Source organism: Carcharodon carcharias, chromosome 1, assembly GCF_017639515.1.
Source record: "Carcharodon carcharias isolate sCarCar2 chromosome 1, sCarCar2.pri, whole genome shotgun sequence".
NCBI lineage: Eukaryota > Metazoa > Chordata > Chondrichthyes > Lamniformes > Lamnidae > Carcharodon > Carcharodon carcharias.
Genome location: NC_054467.1, coordinates 171282590 through 171307922, shown reverse-complemented (window position 1 = coordinate 171307922; position 25333 = coordinate 171282590). Strand labels below are relative to the sequence as shown.

The 25333-nt window shown below is 41.9% G+C and overlaps 1 protein-coding gene across 5 annotated transcripts in view; it reads left to right on the top strand.

Moving 5' to 3' along the window:
* The window catches only part of ipo11 (importin 11), a 699237-nt gene that overhangs the window by 17545 nt on the left and 656359 nt on the right, over positions 1-25333 (top strand). For 3 of the 5 annotated variants that reach the window (XM_041187071.1, XM_041187053.1, XM_041187091.1), the window contains exon 2: positions 16952-17035. The exons of the other annotated variants lie outside the window; for them this stretch is intronic. The gene's annotated coding sequence lies outside the window, so the exon portion shown is untranslated. The remainder of the gene's footprint in view (positions 1-16951; positions 17036-25333) is intronic. 5 annotated transcript variants of the gene reach the window in all.

Genomic DNA, 25333 nt, shown 5'->3' with positions numbered 1-25333 from the left:
TCCCTAACTAAATAAAAACAAAAAAACTGCGGATGCTGGAAATCCAAAACAAAAACAGAATTACCTGGAAAAACTCAGCAGGTCTGGCAGCATCGGCGGAGAAGAAAAGAGTTGACGTTTCGAGTCCTCATGACCCTTCGACAGAACTTGAGTTCGAGTCCAAGAAAGAGTTGAAATATAAGCTGGTTTAAGGTGTGTGTGTGGGGGGTGGAGAGATAGAGAGACAGAGAGGTGGAGGGGGGGGGTGTGGTTGTAGGGACAAACAAGCAGTGATAGAAGCAGATCATCAAAAGATGTCAACGACAATAGTACAATAGAACACATAGGTGTTAAAGTTAAAGTTGGTGATTTTATCTAAACGAATGTGCTAATTAAGAATGGATGGTAGGGCACTCAAGGTATAGCTCTAGTGGGGGTTTTTTTTTAATTTTTTTCCGATGATGCCAGACCTGCTGAGTTTTTCCAGGTAATTCTGTTTTTGTTTTGGATTTCCAGCATCCGCAGTTTTTTTGTTTTTATCTCTGTGTTTAATTGACTGCCACTGCTCTTCAAGAAATGCCTACCTCCTTGAAGAAGTTCTGTTCCTCTCTGCGACAAGATTTCCGTATCTCTCTGTTGTCTTGCTTTCCATTTCCCTCCTAGTGTTTGACAAGGTGTTTACTAAAACCCGCTTTCACAGCCATATCTCCTTTCTCAGTGACTGTCTCCGTCTCCGACTTACCCCACGTGGATTTCAACTGAAATTCCACCCCTCATGTTTCGAACCCACCCAGGATTACAGGTATCTCCGGGACATAAAACGTTTCTCGGACTGCAGTTCCCGTCACATTCTGAAATCCACACTCAGTGCCATGCGCCGCCATATGAACACACTCGACCTCTCCCTCCAGCAGCACCGCTGTACCCTTTTTCAAAGCTGCGCGTGCCCCCGGTTTCATTTTATCCTTCGGCTCATCCGACGCCTCAACAAGAAACTTTTTCTCTCAAGTGCTAAGGAATGCAAGCTCCAACAACTCATCGACACCAACACCCATCTAGGACCCTCCACCCCTGCCTGTCCCTCCGTCCCCACCCTTTCTTCCAATCCCAACCCCAGCCGTGTATTCACTATACCCCCTGACCTTCCCCTCTCCGATGCTGAACGTTCAGTGCTCAGCAAAGGAATTAGTTTCATACCCTTACGCCCTCACCTCAATGAATGTCGGGCTCGGCATGATACTGAACTCTTCTTCCGCCGTCTTCGTCTCCGGGCTCACTTCTTTGGGCAGGAGTCCTCTCCCAGTTCAACGGATCCTTTTACCCATCTCCAATATTCTCCCTCCACCTGGACCCCTCCCTCTGGATTCTTACCTTCTCTCGATCTTTTCATTGAGAACTGTCGGCGCGACATTAGTCGTCTCAATTTCTCTGCTCCTTTCACCCATTCTAACCTGTCTCTCTCTGAACTTACTGCACTCCATTCTCTCAGGTCCAACCCTGACATTGTCATCAAACCCGCTGACAAGGGTGGTGCTGTTGTTGTCTGGCGCACTGACCTCTACCTCGCGGAGGCTGAGTGTCAACTCGCAGACACTTCCTCCTACCTCTCCCTGGACCATGACCCCACCACTGAACATCAAGCCATTGTTTCCAGGACTGTCACTGACCTCATCTCCTCTGGGGATCTCCCTCCCACAGCTTCCAACCTGACAGTCGCCCAACCTCGGACGGCCCGCTTCTATCTCCTACCCAAAATCCACAAACAGAACTGCCCCGGTAGACCGATCATCTCAGCTTGCTCCTGCCCCACAGAACTCATTTCTCGTTATCTTGACTCCCTTCTCTCTCCCCTTGTCCAGTCCCTTCCCACCTACATCCGTGATTCCTCTGACACCTTACGTCACATCAACAATTTCCAGTTCCCTGGCCCCAACCGCTTCCTCTTCACCATGGACGTCCAATCCCTCTACACCTCCATCCCCCACCAGGATGGTCTGAGGGCCCTTAGCTTCTTCCTCGAACAGAGGCCCGTACAATCCCCATCCACCACTACTCTCCTCCGTCTGGCTGAACTTGTTCTCACGCTGAACAATTTCTCCTTCAACTCCTCTCACTTCCTCCAAATAAAAGGTGTGGCTATGGGTACCCGCATGGGCCCCAGCTATGCCTGTCTCTTTATGGGGTATGTGGAACATTCCTTGTTGTAGTCCTACTCCGGCCCCCTTCCACAACTCTTTCTCCGGTACATCGATGATTACTTCGGTGCCGCTTTGTGCTCTCGTCAGGACTTGGAAAAATGTATTAATTTTGCTTCCAATCTCCACCCCTCCATCATTTTCACATGGTCCATCTCTGACACTTCCCTTCCCTTCCTTGACCTCTCTGTCTCAATCTCTGGTGATAGACTGTCCACCAATATCCATTACAAACCCACCGACTCCCACAGCTATCTCGACTACAGCTCCTCACACCCCGCTTCCTGTAAGGACTCCATCCCATTCTCTCAGTTCCTTCGCCTCCATCACATCTGTTCTGATGATGCTACATTCAAAAACAGTTCCTCTGACATGTCCTCCTTCTTCCTTAACCGAGGTTTTCCACCCATGGTCGTTGACAGGGCCCTCAACCGTGTCCGGCCCATCTCCCGCGCATCCGCCCTCACGCCTTCTCCTCCCTCCCAGAAACATGATAGGGTCCCCCTTGTCCTCACTTATCACCCCACCAGCCTCCGCATTCAAAGGATCATCCTCCGCCATTTCCGCCAACTCCAGCATGATGCCACCACCAAACACATCTTCCCTTCACCCCCCTTATCGGCATTCCGTAGGGATCGCTCCCTCCGGGACACTCTGGTCCACTCCTCCATCACCCCCTACTCCTCAACCCCCTCCTATGGCACCACCCCTTGCCCACGCAAAAGATGCAACACCTGCCCCTTCACTTCCTCTCTCCTCACCGTCCAAGGACGCAAACACTCCTTTCAAGTGAAGCAGCATTTCACTTGCATTTCCCCCAACGTAGTCTACTGCATTCGTTGCTCTCAATGTGGTCTCCTCTACATTGGAGAGACCAAACGTAAACTGGGCGACCGCTTTGCAGAACACCTGCGGTCTGTCCGCAAGAATGACCCAAACCTCCCTGTTGCTTGCCATTTTAACACTCCACCCTGCTCTCTTGCCCACATGTCTGTCCTTGGCTTGCTGCATTGTTCCAGTGAAGCCCAACGCAAACTGGAGGAACAACACCTCATCTTCCGACTAGGGACTTTACAGCCTTCCGGACTGAATATTGAATTCAACAACTTTAGGTCGTGAGCTCCCTCCCCCATCCCCACCCCCTTTCTGTTTCCCCCTTCCTTTTTTTTTCCAATAAATTATAAAGATTTTCCTTTTCCCACCTATTTCCATTATATTAAAAAAAAACCCCCACTAGAGATATACCTTGAGTGCCCTACCATCCATTCTTAATTAGCACATTCGTTTAGATAATATCACCAACTTTAACACCTATGTGTTCTATTTTACTATTGTCGTTGACATCTTTTGATGATCTGCTTCTGTCACTGCTCGTTTGTCCCTACAACCACACGCACCCCCCTCCACCTCTCTGTCTCTCTATCTCTCTGCCCCCCACACACACACCTTAAACCAGCTTATATTTCAACTCTTTCTTGGACTCGAACTCAAGTTCTGTTGAAGGGTCATGAGGACTCGAAACGTCACCTCTTTTCTTCTCCGCCAATGCTGCCAGACCTGCTGAGTTTTTCCAGGTAATTCTGTTTTCCCTAACTAAATAACTCTCCTGTAGAGGTTCCCTGCACTGCTAACACATTGGTTTACATAGATCATGTGATCTTACACAGGGTTATTCTTAAAGCTACAGTCCTACATTTGCCAAAACAAAATTACTACAGCCTTATACCTGCTATTATGTTTCTGCAGGGGCTTTGTGCTTCCTTCACTGTATCCAAATGTGACCTTTTTATGTACTTGTTTTCTTGATGTGCAGTGTGAATTTATACTGAGGTATTGATTTGGTTTTGAATTTCACATGGGCTGCTTTACATTGTCTCTGGAATTAATCTTTAAATTGCCATCATATATTTTGGGAATTTAAAATAAGTACTTTCGATATGTGTGCACACTCTGCTGGGCAATCTTGAATTTGCATATTTTATAAATTGCACATTTCTTTGCAAAAGGAGATTCCCTAATTTAATTTATAGTTCAGTTTTGCCTATGAACTAGGTGATTAATTATTACAAGTGTTGCGATTTTGCAGTTTAGCAGTGGTGGCTGTTCTGTTGTACTTCAATAAAGGGCAGCATTAACTAAGAAAATGTAAAGCAGTTATATAACAATGTATATAGTTTAATGTATTCAAAGTCATTAAATTCAAATTGTTGAATAAATAAGTGTTAGCACAAAGCCACTCTCTTCTGACAATTGAGTATTCTCTCCAATGCAAGAATGATCTAATAAACATTCTAAAACAACTTAAGCAGAGTTAGATCAGCAGTAATATTTTCTAAACTCTAGGGAAATCTGGCATCCTCTTTCCTCTAAACAAACTTGCTGGGCAAAACTAGAAAAGATGACTTTGGACATTAAAATTCCAAGCCTCAAGAGCATAACACGTCGCATTTAGCCACAAGTGGAATGGTAATTTAGTAGGCTAAAATGTTTTGAGATTAAGCCACAAATTTTACGTGTTTTCTCCTGTATGGGAGGCTAAGGAAAGGATGCTCTAGGATGCTTTCGGTTAATCATTTGATTTGCTGATCATGTTTGGGGAGCTGAAAACCAATTTGTGACACTATTTTCTGAAAGTTTTGAGATCCCTCCATTTTCTCTCCAGACACTCTGACCAGCTGAAACCTCTCAACACTAGTGCTATCCTATCAAACTAGCCGACAGGCGACAAAGATTGAACCAAGAAATAAGATGCAAATTGTTTCTTATCTCCTGGTGTTCATTGAAGAACTCTCTGTAATAGTATGGCTGAAATCAGTGATGTATAGGAATCATCTTTCTATGCGATTAAGTGTTCATACTTTAATGACATGTACACAGTGTTAAAAGAAATCTAAATCAGACAATATGATAGGAAATGATCAGGTCTTCAAAAAAAATTGGTAATTAGCTTACCCTGGGGTTATGTGCAAAAATAATGCACTTGCAATGAGTTTTTAATTCTTGGTATATAGCTGATGCTAGCAGGCCCAACATTTATTGCCCATCCCAAGGTCCCCTGAGAAAGTGTTGATGGGTCTCGAATAGCTGTCATCTATTTGCAAATGATCTGATAGAACTGCGTGACTTGTTGGGCTACTAGCAGTTAGTTCAAAGTTGAGGATGTCGATAGAGGAGGGTGGGGGGTGGTGATGGTGGTGGTATGGTGGAATTCAGCGATGGCAATGCCATTTGAATGTCAAGGGAAGATGGTTAGATTTTCTCTTGTTGGAGATGATCATTGCCTGGCACTTGTATGGCGCAAATGTTACTTGCCACTCATTAGTCCAAGCCTGAGTATTGTCCAGGGCTTGCTGCATATGGATACAGACAGCTTCAGTATCTGAGGAGACGTGAATGGTGCTGAACATTGTACAATCATCAGTCAACATCCCCACTTCTGACCTTGTGATGGAAAGAACGGCATTGATGAAGCAGCTGAAGATGATTGGGCCAAGGACACGTGCCTGAAGAACTCCTGCAGTGATGTCCTGGAACTGAGATGATTGACCTCCAACAACCACAACCATTTTCCTTTGTGCTAGGTATGACTCCAAACAGCGGAGTGTTTTCCCCCCAATTCCCATTGACTTCAGTTTTGCCCCTGGTTCCCTTTGAATTCACTTTTGCTAGGGCTCCTTGATGCCACTCTTGGTGAAATTTTGCTTTGATGCCAAAGGTAGTCACTCTCACCTCACCTCTCGAGTTCAGCTCTTTAGCCCATGTTTGAACCAGTGCTATAATTTGTGAAAGGAAAATCGCGTTCAACTAATTTATTAGAGTTCTTTGAGGAAGTAACACACAACTTGGATAAAGGGGAACCTGTAGATGTGGTTTACTTGGGATTCCAAAAGGCATTTGATAAGGCGCCACATCAAAGGTTACTACTAATAAGAGCCCATTGTGTAGGAGTAACATGTTAGCATGAATAAAGGATTGGTCCGCTAACAGGAAAGAGAGACCAGGTTGGCAAGCTGTAACTAATCGCGTGCAACAGAGATCAGTTCTGGGGCATCAACTATTTACAATGTGTACCAATGACTTGGACGAATGTAGGGTTGCTAATTTTGATGGCACAAAATAAGAAGGAAAGTAAGTTGTCAAGAGTACATAAAGTCTACAAAGGGATATAGATAGGTTAAGTAAATGGGCAAAAATTTGGCAGATGAAATATAATATGGAAAAATGTGATGTGAACTTGTCCACTTTGGAAAGAAGTTTAGAAAAGCAAGTGGGTGCTGCTGGGAGATTAAGCACAGGACTGAAAAGTAAAAGGAAGAAGAAATCGCTTTCTAAGCTAATGTATTTTGTTTCATTGTTGCATTTTATGCCACTAGATGTCACTGTCATCAAGTTTTGTTCCTCTTGCAGATTTTTTTAAAAGACAACATCTTTCCGGTGGCAATATACAATTTAATCTTGTGTTGCACTTCAGTTACTGACCTATTACTGATGTGGGTAACATAGCTTTCTTCAATCAATGTGTTTTAACAGCTTTATTTTAACTAATTTCAAATTTCTTTTGCTAAGTAACGTTAAGTACCTTTGGATGCTTTACTACATTAATGCACTTTGCACCTAAGGAAGCTAGATCTGAGCATTTTCTAAATGTTGAGAAGCTGAGAATTGTGCAGGAGAAGAGAATTTTAGGAGTCCATGTACAGAAGTCATTAAATGGCATTGGACAGGTACTGAAGAAATAATGAAAATGTCACATGGCTTTATCTGAGAGGGCTGAAATATAAAGTGGTGGAAGTTATGTTAGAGCTGTACAGAGCTCTGGTTGGACCCCACCTGATGTACTGCATTCAGGTCTGGGTGCTGCACCTCAGGAAGAGCATATTGGTCTTGTGGGGGCGCTGAACAGGTTCTCCAGAATGATACCAGGACGAAAAGGATCAAATTGAGGACTGGCTGGATAGACTAGACCTGTATTCTCTTGTGTGTAGAATATTAAGGGATAAACAAATTAATGATTAAAGGAGTTAGCAGGGCCAATAGAAGCTATGTCCCCTGGCAGGGGAGTCCAGAACAAAAGGATATAACCTCTAACTTGGAGGTAGGCCATTCGGGTGAATTCAGGAAGCATTTCTTCAACTCAAGATGTTGGAAATTTGGAGCTCTTTCTTTCAAAAAGCTGTTGAGGCCAGGCCAAAGCTGAGATTGTTTTTTTTTGGACAAAGGTATTAAGGGTTACGAAATCAAGGTGGTTAGATAGAGTTGGATACAATCATAATCTGATGGAATGGCTGAATGACCTACTCTTGTCCCTAAAGGTGCTACATAAGTTATTAATTGGGGATAGATTTGTATATCTGAACTTAAAACAGATGATAAATGTTTGCCCCAGTGTGGACATGTAAGACATTTTTGTGTTTAAACGTTGTTTTAGGATCATGTTCTGGGAATGATCTTTGTGCAGTAATTTATTGTCTTTGTTCTGTGTTGGGTACTGCTGGGCTTTGGTGTTAACTTGATAACCTAGACAACCATCTTGCAGACAGGTTCTCTGCGTTTATTCTGAGGTGGTCATAACCCAGCAGCAGAGTTATAGATGTTTACAATGCTCTTGATACCTGGAATCTTGACTTGCTTATATGGGGAGGAGACCTGCACATCTGCAGTTGGCTACATTTCCATGGTTTTGGAAGCATTTATCATCTTTGTTTTAGAGAAAATATTTATTGAAACAAAGGAATTTAGGAATCTACAGGATTCAGAAAGTTCTTTTCTGGAGATTATACAACTTCCATTCAGAAAATAGAACTTGTTCTGTAACTATCTTAAGTGTGCTAATAGCATTGATTTACAGGAAAGTCTATGTTATCTAGCATGCTCAGGGAAAGGGAGGTGCTGGTTAATCACATATACTAGTTAACTGAGATGTAAGGTGAGTTCCGTGTTTTTGCTTAATTAGAAAGCACCAAGATGATCATGTGGGTAGTAAGAAACAAAGACAAAAATAACTGGAAAAACTCAGCAGGTCTGACAGCATCTGTGGAACATGTTATGATGAAGAGTCATTTGGAATCGAAATGTCAACTGTCTTCCTCTCCACAGATGCTGTCAGACCTGCTGAGTTTTTCCAGCTATTTTGTTTTTGTTTCAGATTTCCAGCATCCGCAGTATTTTGCTTTTATCCACGTGGGTAGTAAGGCCTCTCGAGAGGTGTGGGAGCATGCAAATCATGCGAGCAGCGCCAAGGGGAGATGGTATGCAGAACAGTAGGAGGCTGAGACCAGAAGATAGGCCGCTGATTCCTATTGCAGGTGAGTTTAACATCTCCAATCAGAAAATAGACCCAACCCCAGAATTCTGGTTAGTAGAAAATTCCGGTTGGTGGAAAGCCGGATAACCGAAATTTTACTGTATTATTTATTCCATTCCCTTTGAGTAATTATCTCTGTATCTAGCATAAAATGGACGCATATCACCTTTCCAGAAAACGTGATGGCATCCAGGCCTGTTGTGAATCTTGTGTGTTTGATGAGCTGTGGGATGCTCTTATTCTAGGGTGTGGGCCCATCCCTAGTTAGTGTGGGTCTGGAATCATATGTAGGCCAAACTAGGTTAGGCTGGCAAGTTTCATTCCCTGAAAGCAATTAGTTATTTGGGATTTCATGATTGTCTGACAATTTGTGTGCTAGCTCACAAATGAGCAAATCACTGGCTAGACAAGTATCATAAAACAGTACTACATGTATTATGAGACTTCCTCAAAAAATGCAGTAATAGTCCTGCTGAGTGGACTTTTCTCCAATCACAGCTATGTAAGGATCCCTTTCAATACTCACCAAGGCTCCTTTGACAGCTTCCTCCAAACCTGCGACCTCTACTATCAAGAAGGATAAGAGCAGATGCATGGGAACACCACCACCTGCAAGTTCACTTGCAAGTCTCACTTTGAGAAGGCTTGCTGTTGGTGTCTGTGGGAAATCAAGAATTGTTGTTGATCGCTTGACCATTGCATAATTAAAATTTTGTTATCCATTCAGCATTATTTCTGGAGGGGTGTCTCATGGCATTACTGGCTATGACATGTATATGATATCCATGAAGTGGTAATCTTAGAATTATTGTCAATGAACTGTTCTGCAATTGCATCACTTGTTATGTATTAAAGGAAAGCAACTATTTGTTGTACTCCCCTGTGTAAACTGCCATTATTAGAACATAAGAACTAGGAGCAGGAGTAGGCAATTCAGCCCCTAGAGCCTGTCCCGCCATTCATTACGATCGTGGTTGATCTCATTTCGGCCTCAACTCCAATTTCCCGCCTTCTCCCTATAACCTTTCAACCCATTACTTATTAAAAATCTGTCTTATCTCCTCAAATTTATTCAGCATCCCGGCATCCACTGCACTCTGAGGTAGTGAATTCTGAGAAAAGTAATTCCTCCTCACCTCTGATTTAAATCTACCACCCCTTAGCCTAAAACTGTGGTCTCTCGTTCTAGAATGCTCCACAAGGGGAAATGTCCGCTCCACGTCTACTTTGTCTATCTCCTTTAGTATATTATATACCTCAATTAGATCCCCTCTCATCCTTCTAAACTCTAGCGAGTATAGGCTAAACTGCTCAATCTCTCCTCATAAGACAAGCCCCGCATCTCTGGAATCAATCTAGTGAACTCCTCTGAACCGCCTTCAGTGCAACTACATCCTTCCTCAACTAAGGGGACCAAAACTGTGCACAGTACTCCAGGTGAGGTCTCACCAATGCCTTGTACAGTTGCAACAACGCTTCCCTATTTTTATACTCTCTTCCTTTAGCAATAAATGCCAAAATTACATTTGCCTTCCTTATTACCTGCTGTACCTGCATACTAGCTTTCAGCGATTCATGCACGAGGACACCTAGATCCCTCTGCACTGAAGCATTCTGAAGTTTTTCTCCACTTAAATTATAAGTCGCCTTTTTATTCTTCCGACCAAAATGGATAACCTCTCACTTATCCACGTTAAACTCCATCTGCCAGATTTTGGCCCATTCACCTAACCTGTCCATATCCATTTGTAAATTTCTTATTTCTTCATTGCAACTTACTTTCCCACCTATTTTGGTGTCATCTGCAAATTTAGCTATAGTACCTTCTATCCCTGAATCCAAGTCATTTATATAGATTGTAAATAGTTGAGACCCCAAGGACTGAACCCTGTCTCACCCCACTAGTTACAGTTTGTCATCCAGAAAAAGACCCATTTATCTCTCTGCTTTCGGTTTGTTAGCCAATCCTTTATCCAAGCTAATATATTACCCCTGTGGGTATTTATCATTATTTCCTGTTTGAATGCATGCTGATATCTCTGTGTACATAGTTATTTCTCTGGTTGTGTTGTGATGAGCTACAAGGATGAAATCATTCCTGTGACCTTGGCACCTATTTGAGAACGAGTTAGACCTGTATATATGGGGAAAGGAGATGGTGTCTTGAGATTTCTGTCAGTATCTCCAATGTGAAACAGTAGTTGTTTATGTTCCAGAAATCCAGGGATTGATTGACACCTTAGATTAGATGCTGACTTCTCACCTCTGGGATTTGGATTTGAGTCCAATCAGATTGATGGAATGGAGTATCATGTTCTAAACTGCAGCTTATTCAAGAAATGTGTTTTGGAGAATGTTCATTTCAATTCTTGATGGATGTAGGTCAACAGAACAAAACATAACCTAACTTTGATATAACATATACCATTCTTACGGCAACTTATGTTTGGTGTGGAATATAAGAAAAATGCCACACTGATATTGTGGTGGGGGAATGGATTGTTCATTTTTAGGATGATGCAAATTATGGAGGCTTCAGTTTGTATCGTATTGTGCCATACCTGTATGTTGCTCTAGCCCTGTACAATTGTAGCAAGACTTCCCCACTTTATATTGCATTCTCCTTGCAATAAGGGCTAACATTCCACTTACCTTGCTGATTACTTGCAGACTCTTTTGTGTCCACCTAGCAACTAGCTTTCCCACCTATCTTTGTATCATTAGCAAATTTGGTTACAATACTCTGTGTCCCTTCAGCAAGGCATTCATATCGATTGTAAATAATTGAACCTCAGCACCTATACTGTGATACCACACGAGTTACAGTTTACCAACCTGAAAATGACCCATTTATCTGTTTTCTGTTAGCCAATCCTCTTCCCCAGTGCCAAGAATAGAGTAACCCTTTTATATGACATGTTATCAAATGCCTTATCTGATGCGTTTTTGCAAATAAATCCAAAATCTGACCTCCCAGACAAGGATACTTCCTGTCGGAAACTTTGAGTAGAAACCAAAACCAAGAAATTCAACAGTTTAATAATGTAGGTGCTAATTCACATCGGGCATTGTGACTACTATGCTGCCGAGCAAAACTATTCCTGAAATCAAGTGAATCATTGGGGAAGTCACTGGAAAATTATATCCACAGTATTATTGGTCCCATGTTGTCTTTCCCCAACTCTTCCAAATTCCGCCCCCCCCCCCCACACAATCTTTTATGGTAGAATGTTCCTTGGAATAAATTGCTTAATGATTTGTTGAAGTTTACTCTTAATAGTGATCTATATAGAATAATTTCAGATTTATTTTGGAATGCTAATTGTGCTTCAAACCTATTAAGCATGTATATATTTTAAGACTCTAAACATTTAGCAAGAGGCACTTCTGTTCTAACAGGTTGTGGAATACTCAACAAAGAATACTTGTTGAATGCCCCCACTTTAGAATATTGAATGAAATCGCTGACTGCAGTGGGAACATAATACTTTTGTGCTTGGACTATACCACATTTGCTTAAAGTGAACCTTCAATCATTGTGCAATTTTCTGCCAAAATTTTCACAAAAGTCTTGAGTGTGCATTGTCACCTCATTGCACAGCTCACCAACAATTACTGTACCCCACCTGACAATCTTGAAGCCCAATCAAGCTTGAATTCTGTTATTTGCATTGCCTACATTCTTAGGTATTATTGTAACTTGTGCTTAAGAGTAACAACAACTTGTGTTTATATATTGCCTTTAATGTAGTAACATGCCCCAAGGTGCTTCACAGGAACATGACTAAAAGAATTTGACTGAGTCACCTAGAGATATTAGAGCAGATGACCAAAAGCTTTGTCAGAGGTTTTAAGGAGGAACATACGAACAAGGAGCAGGAATAGGCCACTCGGCCCCTTTAGCCTGCTCCAGCATTCAATAAGAGAATGGCTGATCTGATTGTAACCTCCCACCTACCCTGATAATATTTCACCCCCTTGTTTATCAAAAATTTATCTACCTTTGCCTTAAAAACATTCAAAGACTCTGCTACCACTGCCTTTTGAGGAAGGGAGTTCCGAAGACACTCTATTCTCAGAGAAAACATTTTTCCCCATCCCCACCTTAGATGGGTGACCCCTTATTTTTAAAGTGACCCCTAGTTCTAGATTCTCCCTCAAGAGGAAACATCCTCTCCACATCCACCCCTCAGGATTTTAAAGGTTTCAATCAAGTTGCCTCTTACTCTTCTAAATTTCAATGGATACAAGCCTATCCAACCTTTCCTTAAGACAACACACCCATTCCTGGCATTAGTCTAGTAAAACTTCTCTGAACAACTTCGCACATGTTTATATCTACCCTTAAAGAGACCAATACTAAGTACTCTAAATGTGGTCTCACGAGTGTCCTGTACAACTGAAGCATAACACCCATACTTTTATATTCAATTCACCTCGCAATAAATAATAACATTCTATTAGTTTTCCAAATGTCTTTCTGTACCTGCATACTAGCCTTTTGTGATTCATGCATGAATCTCAGAGCTCCTCAATCTCTGTCCATTTAGATAATATGCTTTTTTATTCTTCCTGCCAAAATGGATAATTTCATTTTTTCCCACATTATGTTCCATTTCCCAGGTCTTTTCCCACTCACTTAACCAATCTAGGTCCCTTTTGTAGTCTCCTTATGTTCCCTTCCCAACTTACTTTCCTCCCTATCTTTGTATCTTCAGCAAATTTAGCAACCATATCTTCAGTCCTTTCATTCAAGTCATTTATATAAATTGTAAGAAGTTGAGGCACCAGTACTGATCCCTGTGGCACACCACGCTTTACACCCTGCCAACCAAAAAGAGACCCATTTGTCCCTACACTGTTTCCTGTTAGCTAGCCAATCTAATATCCATACCTATATACTACCCACTACACCATGAGCTTTTATTTTCTGCAATAAGCTTTGCTATGGCAACTTATATGCTTTCTGGAAATCTAAGTACAATACATCCTCCGGTTTCCCTTTATCCACAGCACATGTGACTCCTTCAAAGAGCTCCCATAAATTGGTTAATCATGACTTCTCTTTCACAAAGCCATTTTGACTTTGCCTGATTGCCTTGAATTTTTCTAAGTGCCCTGCACAGTGACCTCAGATGATACTACTGAACAAGTCAGATCCTAAGTTGGAACCTGGCTTGATAGATCCTAATTTTTATTTTTTGTTTAGAAACGTGGAGGACGATGACTGAATAGAGTCACAGGAGTCTGTTGATGAACTTTTAACAAAATAAAATATTTATTAAATAAAAAACAATAAACAAAATTACACTCCTCCTTCACCCTAACATACCTTTATTACAGAAAAATACAAATGCGTAACGTTAACACAAGCTACAAAATCTATCCTATACTTTAATGTTAATAGCAAGTATACGACCCATGTAAACTAATAGGCGAACTGCAGCCGGACACCACACTCCAAAACCAAGTTTCTTTGGATTTCTCATCAGCCCCCCAGATACTTGTTACACCATGAGCCAACTGGTATTACTGAAACTCCGTGTTTCTCACGAGGAATTCTCTCCCAAATGACACTTTCACTCACATGGCTTTAACAAGGATCCACCTCCAGGGTTTCAGCCTCTGTTTCCAAGGTTTCTTTCCCTTGGATCACGACATGCATTCAAGCTGTACCTTCCACACACACTCAGATATTCGACTGTGCCAAGCAGAACACCACTGCTCCAAAAGTTCATAGTAAGGAGTCACCAACCTTCAACTGTCTCCTCTGATGTTCTGGCTTCTCTCAAGCCCACTTTGGTTTAAGTCTGCTTCCTGCAGCTCTGTTCTTTTAATTCGGAGCCTTTTCCTCTGCTCCTCCCTCTTAACTTCACTTAACAGGACCTGATTAAGATTCTTTTTCTTATCCTTTGATTTGGCAGTCGCCTTGAGACCTTTTCTGTCCCACTCCCTGGTTTTTGGAACCACCTTTTTTTTAGGAATCTGCTCCCTGCAGCTCATGTCCTGCCTCTTCTGGCATTTTCTGTAGAATGGAGTTTTCTTCTGGGTCACCTGACCCTCTTGTTTTTTTGTGCTTTCACTTTTATTTTCTTCTGCATAGGTGCAGAGCTCCATATCAAATCTAAAAAATAAAAACAAACTGTGTGTGTGTGCAGGGCCGTTTACTGGCCTGGAACCAAAAAAATGCACCAACTGCACATGTACGACCATTCTCCATATGGCACATGTGCCCAAGCTGAAGATCGTGAAAAAAAACCAATCCAATGCGTGTGAGGCCATTCTACCATTGGCGCATGTACAGAGACTACTGGGGCCCGATGGGAACTGTAGTTCCAAACTCTGAGGCCCGATCTCCCTTTTTAAAAGGTTAAGTTTAAGTTTTTCTCCTTTTCCTTTGGGTTCAGCACACCTGCCATAACATATTTGATAATAGCGTCTAACATTTTCCCTATGACAGATGTTAAGCTAACTGGCCTGTAGTTTTCTTTCTGTCTTCATCCCGTTTGGAATATTGCTATTTTCAAATCTAATGGAACCTCCCTGAATCCAGGGAATTTTGGAAAGTTAAAACCAACACATCTACTATCTCGCCACTTCTTTTAAGACGCTAGGATGAAGTCCATCAGGACCTGGGGATTTGTCAGCCTGGAGCTCCAACATTTTGCTAAATACCACTTCCCTGGTGATTGTAATTTTCCTGAGTTCCTCCCTCCTTTCCAATTCCTCATTTACAGCTATTTCTGAGATGTCACGCGTAACGAAGTCCGATGCAAAATACCCTGTTCAATTCATCTGCCATCTCCTTATTTTCCAGTATTAATTCTCTAGACTCTCTATAGGATCCAAATGTCACTTTGTTAACTCTTATTTAAGTATCAATAGTAGAGGGGCAGAAAGGTATAGGGAGAGAATTCGAGAGGTTAGGACCATGGCAGCTGAGGGCATGACTGCCGGTGGAGTGGAGTCATTAAAACAATGCTCAAGAGGCCAGAATTGGAGAAGTACAGTCGATTGTAGGGCTGGAGGAGATTAGACAGATAGGGAGGGGTGAGGCCGTGTAGGAATTTGAAAGCAAGGATGAAAATTTTAAAATGGAGGCATTGCTGAATTGGAAGCCTGTTAACAATGCTTAACTGCCAAGCATTGTTTGAAATTTAAACCAGGCAGTGGGTGAACGCATGGGTCTTGGCACAAATTATCACCTGGGCAGCAGAGCTTTGGATGACCTCAAGTTTATGGATGGCCAGGAACGTGCTGGAGTATTCAAGTCTGGAGATAAAAAAGGCATGGATGAGGGTTTAATCAGCAGATGAACTGGAGCGAGGTGGAGTCGGGCGTTGTTACGCTGGTGGAAATCGACGGCCTTTGTAATGGCATGGATGCATGGCTGGAAGCTCGCATGGGGTCAAATATTACACCTGGCTTATTAACACACTGCTTCGCCCTCATTTGCCAGGCAAAGAAATTGAGTTGGTGTTTATGAAATGGAGTTTGTGTCAGGGACCCAAGACAATGGCTTCCTATGATTTTCTGCCTGGTCCATTATGGAATGAGGTCATTTGGTAGTATGAAACTTGAGTATTGCTGAAAAAGACTTTCTATTGAAGCTTTTTGCCTTGCATTCATCAGGATGATTCTCAAGAAATTACCAATGTCAGGGGAAACAACATATATTGTATGACAAGAGAGTGCTGATTATTTGGCAAATGGGCTCTGGTAGAGGCGTTGCCATAGAAAATGCACCAGTTCATGATGACTGATGGTTTACTGCCAAGCATTGTTTGAAATTTAAACCAGGCAGCTTGACTCTGGTCAAGACATTGTCCTGGGGAATAAACCAGTGAATGGCTGTCACTTATTTTGTTCAGCTGAAGCAGGCGCAATATGTGTATGTGTTCTTTTATCTGCATAGAGAGAAAGGACATGTACACACAATGTCCAACATTAGATGTGATTCCACGATTGGATGACATGCTAAATAATCCTCAATGTACTAAGAATTATGTTGACAACCAATTTCAGATTATCAGTCGGGCTCGCAGTGTGGTGCATTTGTGTGTACTAGAAGCTACATATATTAATACACAGGACCTTGTTCTTTGCAGATAGAAAGAACATATACATACATTATGCAGATTAAATTATGGTGCATTTTGTAGGGATAGCAATGACCTGGAAAAATATAACAAGTATGTTATAAGGATCTTATTTCCTTCATCAAGTACTTTTCATTCAGGTTTTAGTGTGTAGACAAACTGAGCAAATAAAGATGAGCAAATGATTAGCGTTTTCTATTATATTGAATCAATATTTTGTTTATGAAAATTACAACGGCTTAAATGGATGTAAATGGTAAACAGCTGACCTGGTGGAGTATTTGCAATGTTTTTATTAAACGACTAATGTTTGTGATTTGTTTTTCCAATACGGTGTGTGCTTTGGTTCAATTCCTTTATGCTTTCTCTCCCAGGTTGTTTGCTCGATACACTTAATTAGAGGCAATTGTTCCATCTGAATATTTGTGAAACATTGTGAAACTGAGAACCAGAGAGAGGTAGGAGTAATTAGAGTTCATTTTAGTTGTTGTTTATTTATGCCAAATATACTGTTGTCTAGGAAATTAATTGAATTGGAATTCATAGCTGAGTTGAACTGCCCTTTGCTAGTGCAGGTTCAGTAATACAAATGACCACTGACTATGGAGACCTGTCTCAATAAAGAGCAGGACTAGATACTAAATATTCCAGGATACATGGTGTTCAGGAAAGATGGGAAAGAAAAGAGGAGAGGTACAGATATTGATTAAGGAGAACATTAGAGTGCTGGAGAGAGAGGATGTATGAGAGGGGTCAAGGACAGAATCTAGTTGGTTAGAGCTAAGAAACATTTAGAGGCCTGTTTACATTGATGGATATATTCCATAGACCACAAACTAGTGAGAAAGCTATCAAGTGAAAAATTTCAAAGGAAATTAAAAGGGTTAATAAATAAGAGGATTGGTAAATTAAATTATTTGATAGACACCCCAGATCGCAGGAAGAAGAAGTGGTTGTGCCATATCAATATATTAAAACAATGCCATCACAGGGAGGAGAATAAGATGAAGCAGGTATATCAGGTTGTATGCACAGTGGGGGACCAAAGAGACAGTGAGAGTGAGGCAGAAGGAGACTTGGACAGTTCACAAATTGAACCTTCTATTATCCGGTAAGCTAACACTGAAATATCAGGACAGCTAGACACCATATTTTCATAGTGGCATAACGACGAGAGAATGTAGTGATGTTGCTTAGAGCATTTAAAGGGACCTGTAAGGATAAACCAGGGTATATAACTTTAGCCATGCATGATGAGGAGGTAGGGGAGCCTTCTATACAGCAACATCCTTATCGTTTAGGTCCAGAGAAACAAGCTCAAGTGAAAGCAGAAATTCAATATACGTTAGAAAATCACTTAATTGAACCTAGTGAAATCACTTGGAGTTCTCTGGTAGTGTTAGTGCCTAAACCTGATGGGTCAGCCAGATACTGCATAGATTATAGAATGGTTAATGCAGTAACAAAAAACAGATTCCTACTCAATCCCTTGTTTAGATCGTATTGACAGGGTTAGCGGTGCCAAGTTTCTTACTATGATAGGTTTATTGAAAAGATACTGACGAGTACCCTTAACGTCACGAGCGAAGGAGATATTAGTTTTAGTCCCACTGAATGGGCTATACCAATGCCGAGTGATGCCATTTGGGCTAAAAAATGCTCCAGTCACTTTCCAAAGGCTAATGAATCCAGTTGTAGCTCGTGTTCCTAACTATGTAGTTTACTTCGATGATTTATAATGACACTTGAAAAGATCATCTAAAGCAATCGTAAACTCTATTTTTGCAAGTACAGTTGGAGATCTAGTAATAAATCTTGCCAGGAGTGAGTGCACAAAAGCGCGATTAACTTATCTAGACAAGTGTGGATAAGGATAAATGTTGCCAAGAACATCAAAGTTCTGGCTTTGATAGGATTCCTTGTCCCTAAAACTAAATGAGAAATCATGAGATTTTTAGGGAAGTCTGGCTTCTATCATAAGCTTGTGCCTAATTTCAGCGTGATAGATGCTCCACTAATGGATTTATTGCAAAAGAAAGTAAAGGCGGTATGGTCAAGAGTGCCAGACAACTTTTGAGAAGGTGTTATTAACACCGGTTTTGCTAAGCCCTTAAGGGTAGCAATCAATGCTGATGACTATTGCAATGCTATTGTAAGAAGATGAATCGGGCATAGAGAAGCCAGTGGGATACTTTTCTGGAAAAAAAAGTTGGCATCAAAAGAGATACTTTACAGTAGAAAAGGAACCCCTTGCAAGGATTGCCACTGGCTCTTAAACATGGATGTAAAGAAACCTAATATATACTGACCATAATCCCGTGGCCTTTGTGGTATAATTTAAGATTTAGAATGATAATGTTTTAATGGAGCTTGCTAATACAGCCTGCTAACTTAGATTGTTCATATTGCTGGAAAGGATAATAAAATTGCTGATGCATTGTCAAGAATGTAATTTTTGTAGAATTAACTGAAAATCAGAGAAAACTATTGATTCTCTATAAGAAATGAATGACTGAATGTCTGAATTTTGTTTTGTATATATTGTATATATTTTTTCCTGTATGCTTTGCAATGAAACGCATTTGGAAATGGCGTTTCATTTCTTAAGAGCGGAGGCATATTGTAATCATATCTTCAAGAGCTGTATTTTCTTTCAAAATTTGGAAAGAGATTGCATTATTTGGACACTTTTTTTTAAAAAAAAAAAGTCATTAGTTCACCTTGGACTGAGAGCAAGCATTCATTTTCCAAGAAATCACCTGACTTGCATGGCACTTGAGAGGGGAGAGCTGTTTGCTTATTGAATTGCAATCACTGAGCGATAGAGAAGAAAAATGTTTAAAGTCAAAGGCCTGGTGATTTACTGGAAACTATCCGATGGAGGAGCCTTAAATTTTGAATTTTTTTTAACTTAATTAGGAATAAACTCAAGCTGCCCAGCTTGCGGTCTGCCTTGCTTGAAATTGAATGGTTATCAATATCCAGCTAGGAATCCTCATCTTGGTGGAGCTTGTCTGTCTTGGGAAACCCGAGAGGCTGAGATCACAGAATCAGAATCACAGTGTAGAAGAGGCCCTTCGGCCCATCGAGCTTGATGAGAAGAGCATCGTCTGCCTGAGATGAAAAGGATTGACCTGGCTTTAGTTTCCTCCATGCTGATGCCCCGTTGGTGAGAACCTCCAGGCATCTACTGGGACTAGTGATCTATCTTCACACGAGGGAGCTCCAGATTGGCAGCGTCGAAACCCTGCAAACTTTATCTTTTGTTTTATAAAGTATTTTCTTCAGCTGCCCATCTCTGCAGAGATCCTATCTGTTTGCCCTGTTTATGCATGTGCTGGGGAATTTTAAGAGGTATAGATAGCTACACTTCCAGATTACAAATTGTGTGTTTAGCAATTCTTGCAACTTGTTTTTTTTTAAAAAAACAGTTTTGTTTGATAAGTCGATCATTGAGTATATTGAAAGAAGCCTCTTTTATTCTAACAGCCGCGAAGGTAAATCATTGGCCATTTTGGTGAATGAATAAACTAATGGTGAGACCTGTGGAGTAGTAGATAAATTGCACACTTGCCCTCCCATCCCGGCTGTAACACTATACAAAACACTCGTTTGGCTTCAGTTAGAGTATTGTGTTCAGTCCTGGGCACCACACTTCAAGAGGGATGTGGAGGTATTAGAGAGGGTGCAGAAAATCAAATGATTACAGGAGTGAAGAACTTAAGATACATGGATAGGTTGGAGAAGCTCAGCCTGTCCTTTGGAGAAGGGAAGATTAATGGGAGATTTGATAGAGGTATTCAAAACCATGACGACCAGGACAGAGTAGATAGGGAGAATCTGCTCTTATTGGCGGAAGGATCCAGAATCAAAGGACACTGATTTCAGGTGAATGGCAAAAGAACCAGAGGTGATATGAGGAAAAACATTTTTGCGCAGCGAATGGTGAGGGATTTAGAATGCACTGCTTGCTAGTGCGGTGGAGGCATATTCAATTGAGGCTTTCAAAAGAGAATTGGATAATTATCTGAAGAGAAAAACTTTGCAGAGCTATGGGGACAAGGTGGTAGAGTGGGACTAGGTAAGTTGCTTTTGCAGAGAGCCGACACAGACACGATGGGCCAAATGGCTTCTTGTGCTGTAGCTATTCGGACACATGCTTTAGTGGGAGAACTTTAGTTATCTAGATCTTTTTTCCTTTTTTAAGATGGGATGTTGCCCTAGAGCAGATGGTCTGCTGCCCTAGAGCAGATGGTCTGCATAGTGGCATAAATGAGTAGTAGTCAGGTTTGAGAAAACTCTAACTTCTGAAGTTTAGTGTAGTAATACAATTAAAAGGAGGATTTGGTTAAGTAATTTATATACTTTTGTAGCTGATTGGGTTTTGTATCTGTGTTGAATTCCTTTATTACCCCAACATTTGATTGAATTTACTTTCATTTGATTTCTGTAGAATTTGGCTATAATTGATCCAAAAAACAGTAAGTTGCATTTGGATTTGGACAAAAATGGTTGTCGTTAGTTGCGCTTTTGTAAATTGTTTTGGTGCAATTAGGACCCAAATGAGCTTTTGGGCAGGATCTCATCTGAAATAAGTGATTTCTCCAGAAAGTGTTACGACCTTGGTAGAGACCAATAACCCTCTCTTAAATAGAAGAAACATGAAATTCCACTTATTTACTGTAAGAATGCAGCCTCCAGACACCACAGTTTAGAACAGAATTTTTATTATACTAGAGTCAAGAAAGCTAACACTAACTACTATCTATTCATTACTCTAACATCCAGAATTAACATGATTTAAACATGAATTAACAGGCAAATTTTAGTTGAATATAAGCATAAATTGCAAATTAAATGGTAGATACAACTTAGGCAGATCTTAAGAATTTGTTTAGCAGTCCACTCAGATTTTGGCGATCCTACTCTGATTTTGGGATCGCACTTAGTCACAGTCATTCAAACTCTGTCTTCTTCATGAGGAATTTCAGCTCCCCTTCAAGGAGCTAGTCTTATCCCCAGCCGACAGCAGCACCAACCACCCGGGTTCTGTGGGCACGGTCTTCACAAGTGGCACATGTCTGCAGAACCCACTCAACTCTGTCTGGATGGCATAGATCCACCAATTTTATCTTCAAGTAACAGGAGCAACTGTAGCAACTCATCCCCTTTGTTTATTCTCAGTTTCTGGATCTAGCCTGCGCCTCTTGAGTCTTCAGCTTGTCTGTTGTGCTGCAGTGGACTCAACAGCTGCTACTGCACAGCTTGGATTGATCTGTATCCTTTTATGTCTCTCAAGTTTTAGCTTGGATTTCCCAACCTCAACTTGCTTTTTATTTCCTTAAAGACTGGGAAGTTCAGTTTCATTTATGTTTACCTTTTCCTCCTTCCCTTTCAGTTTCATTTGCATTTGAGCTTCAGTTGACGTTGTGTATTTGTCTGAAACATGCAAATTAAACATAAAAAATATAGATTCTCTCTCAATAGCCCTGTGCTTGGCTGGCTATTCATAGGCAGATGAGAAGCGATTTAAATGCAGGGTGAGCAGTTGTTCTGCACAAATCTCAGACAATGCCCTATTTGTTCCAAACGCCTGGTTGTTCAGGTGACATCTGGTGCCTCGGTGTTGACAGTTTTTCAGTCTTTGCAGTGAGGCTTTTTAGGAATTAACAAAACTGAGACAAGGCAGTAGAAAGTGTATGAAGGAAAGATGGGTTCCGCAGTATTGGTGGGACAAAGAGTGAAGCCATCTTTTTTTTTAAGAATTCCCCTTAACTGAGCTTGTGTCTGCATGTTCTTTTATTAGCTTAACTGTAGGGAGCAGATGTTGAATGATTGCACAAAATTACTTTTGCCAGACTGTGTTCTCTGATCTTTCTATTGTCGATAAAGCAACTTTGAACTCAACCAAATGACACTTCATCTAATGTTAACTTGGCCTGCTTTTGCAGATTAAAGGAGCGTATGTGCTCTGTACACACACATTTGGTATGGATCACAAGAGTTTCATTGTTTGCAGGGTTCCTTGAAAGCCATCAGATACTGGACTGTACCTGTAAAAACCAACCAAGCAAATGCACATTTAACGGAATGATCGACACCGTTGAAACCTAGAAGGTAGCCTTGGCAGGCCTGAATTTGTAGAAATGGAAAAATTGATTGTGCAATATAACTAAGATTGAATTCTTGTGAAAATTAATAAAGAATATTTCATTCATTGCTCACCTTTATAAAATATTTGAAAGACCATTAATTCGGAAATGTGAGCAAGAGAATAAAAAGATTTGCATTTACAGAGCACCTTTCATGACCATCGGATGCCTCATCACTTTACAGCCAATTGAATACTTTTGAAGTGCGTCCACTGTTCCAATGTAAGAAACCTAGCGACCAAGGGGAAGCGATGGCATAATGGTATTGTTGCTGGAGACCCAGGATGCCCAGTTTCGAATCCCACCATGGCAGATGGTGGAATTTCAATTGAATTAAAACCATCGTCGATTGTTGTAAAAACCCATCTGGTTCACTAATGGAAGGAAATCTGGCCTACATGTGACACACAGCTTAAATGCCCTCTGAAATGGCCTAGCAAGCCAATCATTTGTAGCAAACCACTACAAAGTCTCAACAACACAATGAAATCGACATTGACACTGGAAACGGCAACGGCAAACCAAGCCCTGTTGACAATGCAATGTCCTCCTTACTAACATCTGGGGGCTCATGCTAAAATTGGAAGAGCTGTCTCACAGACTAGTCAAGCAGCAGCCTGACACAGAATCATATCTTACAGACAATGCCCCTGACACCACCATCACCACCCCAGGAGAGGTGGCAGTACCGTGGTACACAGTCAGGACTGATTGTCCTGGGAGTCCTCAACATTAACTCTGGACCCCATGAAGCCTCATGGCATCAGGTCAAACATGGGGAAGAAAACCTGATTACCTAGTACAGCCTGCCCCTCAGCTGATGAATCAGCACTCCTCCATGTTGAACACCACTTGGATGAAGCACTGAGGGTGGCAAGGGCACATAATGTAACCTGGGTGGGGCCTTTAATGCCCATCACAAAGAGTGGCTCAGTAGCACACATGGAGCTGGCCGAGTCCTAAAGGACATAGCTGCTAGACTGGGTCTGCGGTAGGTGGTGAGGGGACCAATGAGGGAAAGTCATATTGACCTCATCCTTACCAACCTGCCTGCTACAGATGCATCTGTCTATGACAATATTGGTAGGAGTGACCACCGCACAGTCGTTACGGAGACGAAGTCCCTCTGTCACATTGAGGATACCCTTCATCGTGTGTGGCACTACCACTGTGCTAAATGGGATAGGTTTCGAACAGATCTAGCAACTCAAGACTGTGCAGCCATGAGGCACTGTGGGCCATCAGCAGCAGCAGAATTGTACTCAGCCACAATCTGTCACCTCATGGCCTGGCATATCCCTCACCCTGCCATTACCAACAAGCCAGGGGATCAACCCTGGTTCAATGAAGAATACAGGAGGGCATGCCAGGAGCAGCACCAGCATACCTAAAAATGAGGTGTCCGCCTGATGAAGCTATAACACAGGAGTACTTGCGCACCAAACAGCATAAGCAGCAAGTGGTAGACAGACCTAAGTGATCTCACAACCAACGGATCAGACCTAAGCTCTGCAATCTTGCCACATCAGTTGTGAATGGTGGTGGACAATTAAACAACTATTGGAGGAGGAGGCTCCACAAATATTCCCAGCTCCAATGATGGGGGAGCCCAGCACATTAATGCAAAAGATGAGGCTGAAGCATTTGCAACAATCTTTAGCCAGAAGTGCCGAGTGGATGATCCATCTCAACACCCACCAGAGGTCCCAGCATGAATTCAATTCACTCCTTGTGATATCAAGAAACGGCTGAAGGCACTGGATACTGCAAAGGCTATGGGTCCTGACAATATTCTGGCAAAAGTACTGAAGACTTGTAATCCAGAACTTGATGCGCCTCTAGCCAAGTTGTTCCAGTACGGCTACAATACCGGCAACCACCCGGCTGTGTAGAAAATTGACCAGGTATGTTCCGTACACAAAAAGCAGGACAAATCCAACCTGGCCAATTACCGCTCCAGCAGTCTATTCTCGACCATCAGTAAAGTAATGGAAGAGGTTGTATTCAGTGCTATCAAGCGGCACTTGCTTAGCAATAACCTGCTCACTGATGCCCAGTTTGGGTTCCGCCAGGGTCATTCAGCTCCTGACCTCATTACAACCTTGCAAAAGAGCTGAACTCCCGAGATGAGGTGTGAGTTACTGCCCTTGACATCAAGGCCGCATTTGACCGAGTCCTAGCAAAACTGGAGTCAGTGGGAATTGGGGATGGGGGGCGGTTGGGGAGCTCTCCACTGATTGAAGTTATATCTAGCACAAAAGAAGATGGTTGTGGTTGTTCGAGGTCAATCAGCTCAGCTCCAGGGCATCACTGCAGGAGTTCCTCAGGGTGGTGTCCTCGGCCCAATCATCTTCGGCTGCTTCCTAAGATCAGCGGCTTCCACCATAAGATCATAAGGTTAGAAGTGGGGATGGTCGCTGATGATTGCACAGTGTTTACCATCTGTGACGACTCAGGTACTGAAGCAGTCCATATCAATGTGCAGCTAGACTTGGACAACATCCAGGCTTGGGCTGACAAGTGGCAAGTAACATTTGCACCACACACAAGTGTCAGGTAATGACCATCTCCAAGAAGAGAAAGTCTAACCATCGCCCCAGGACA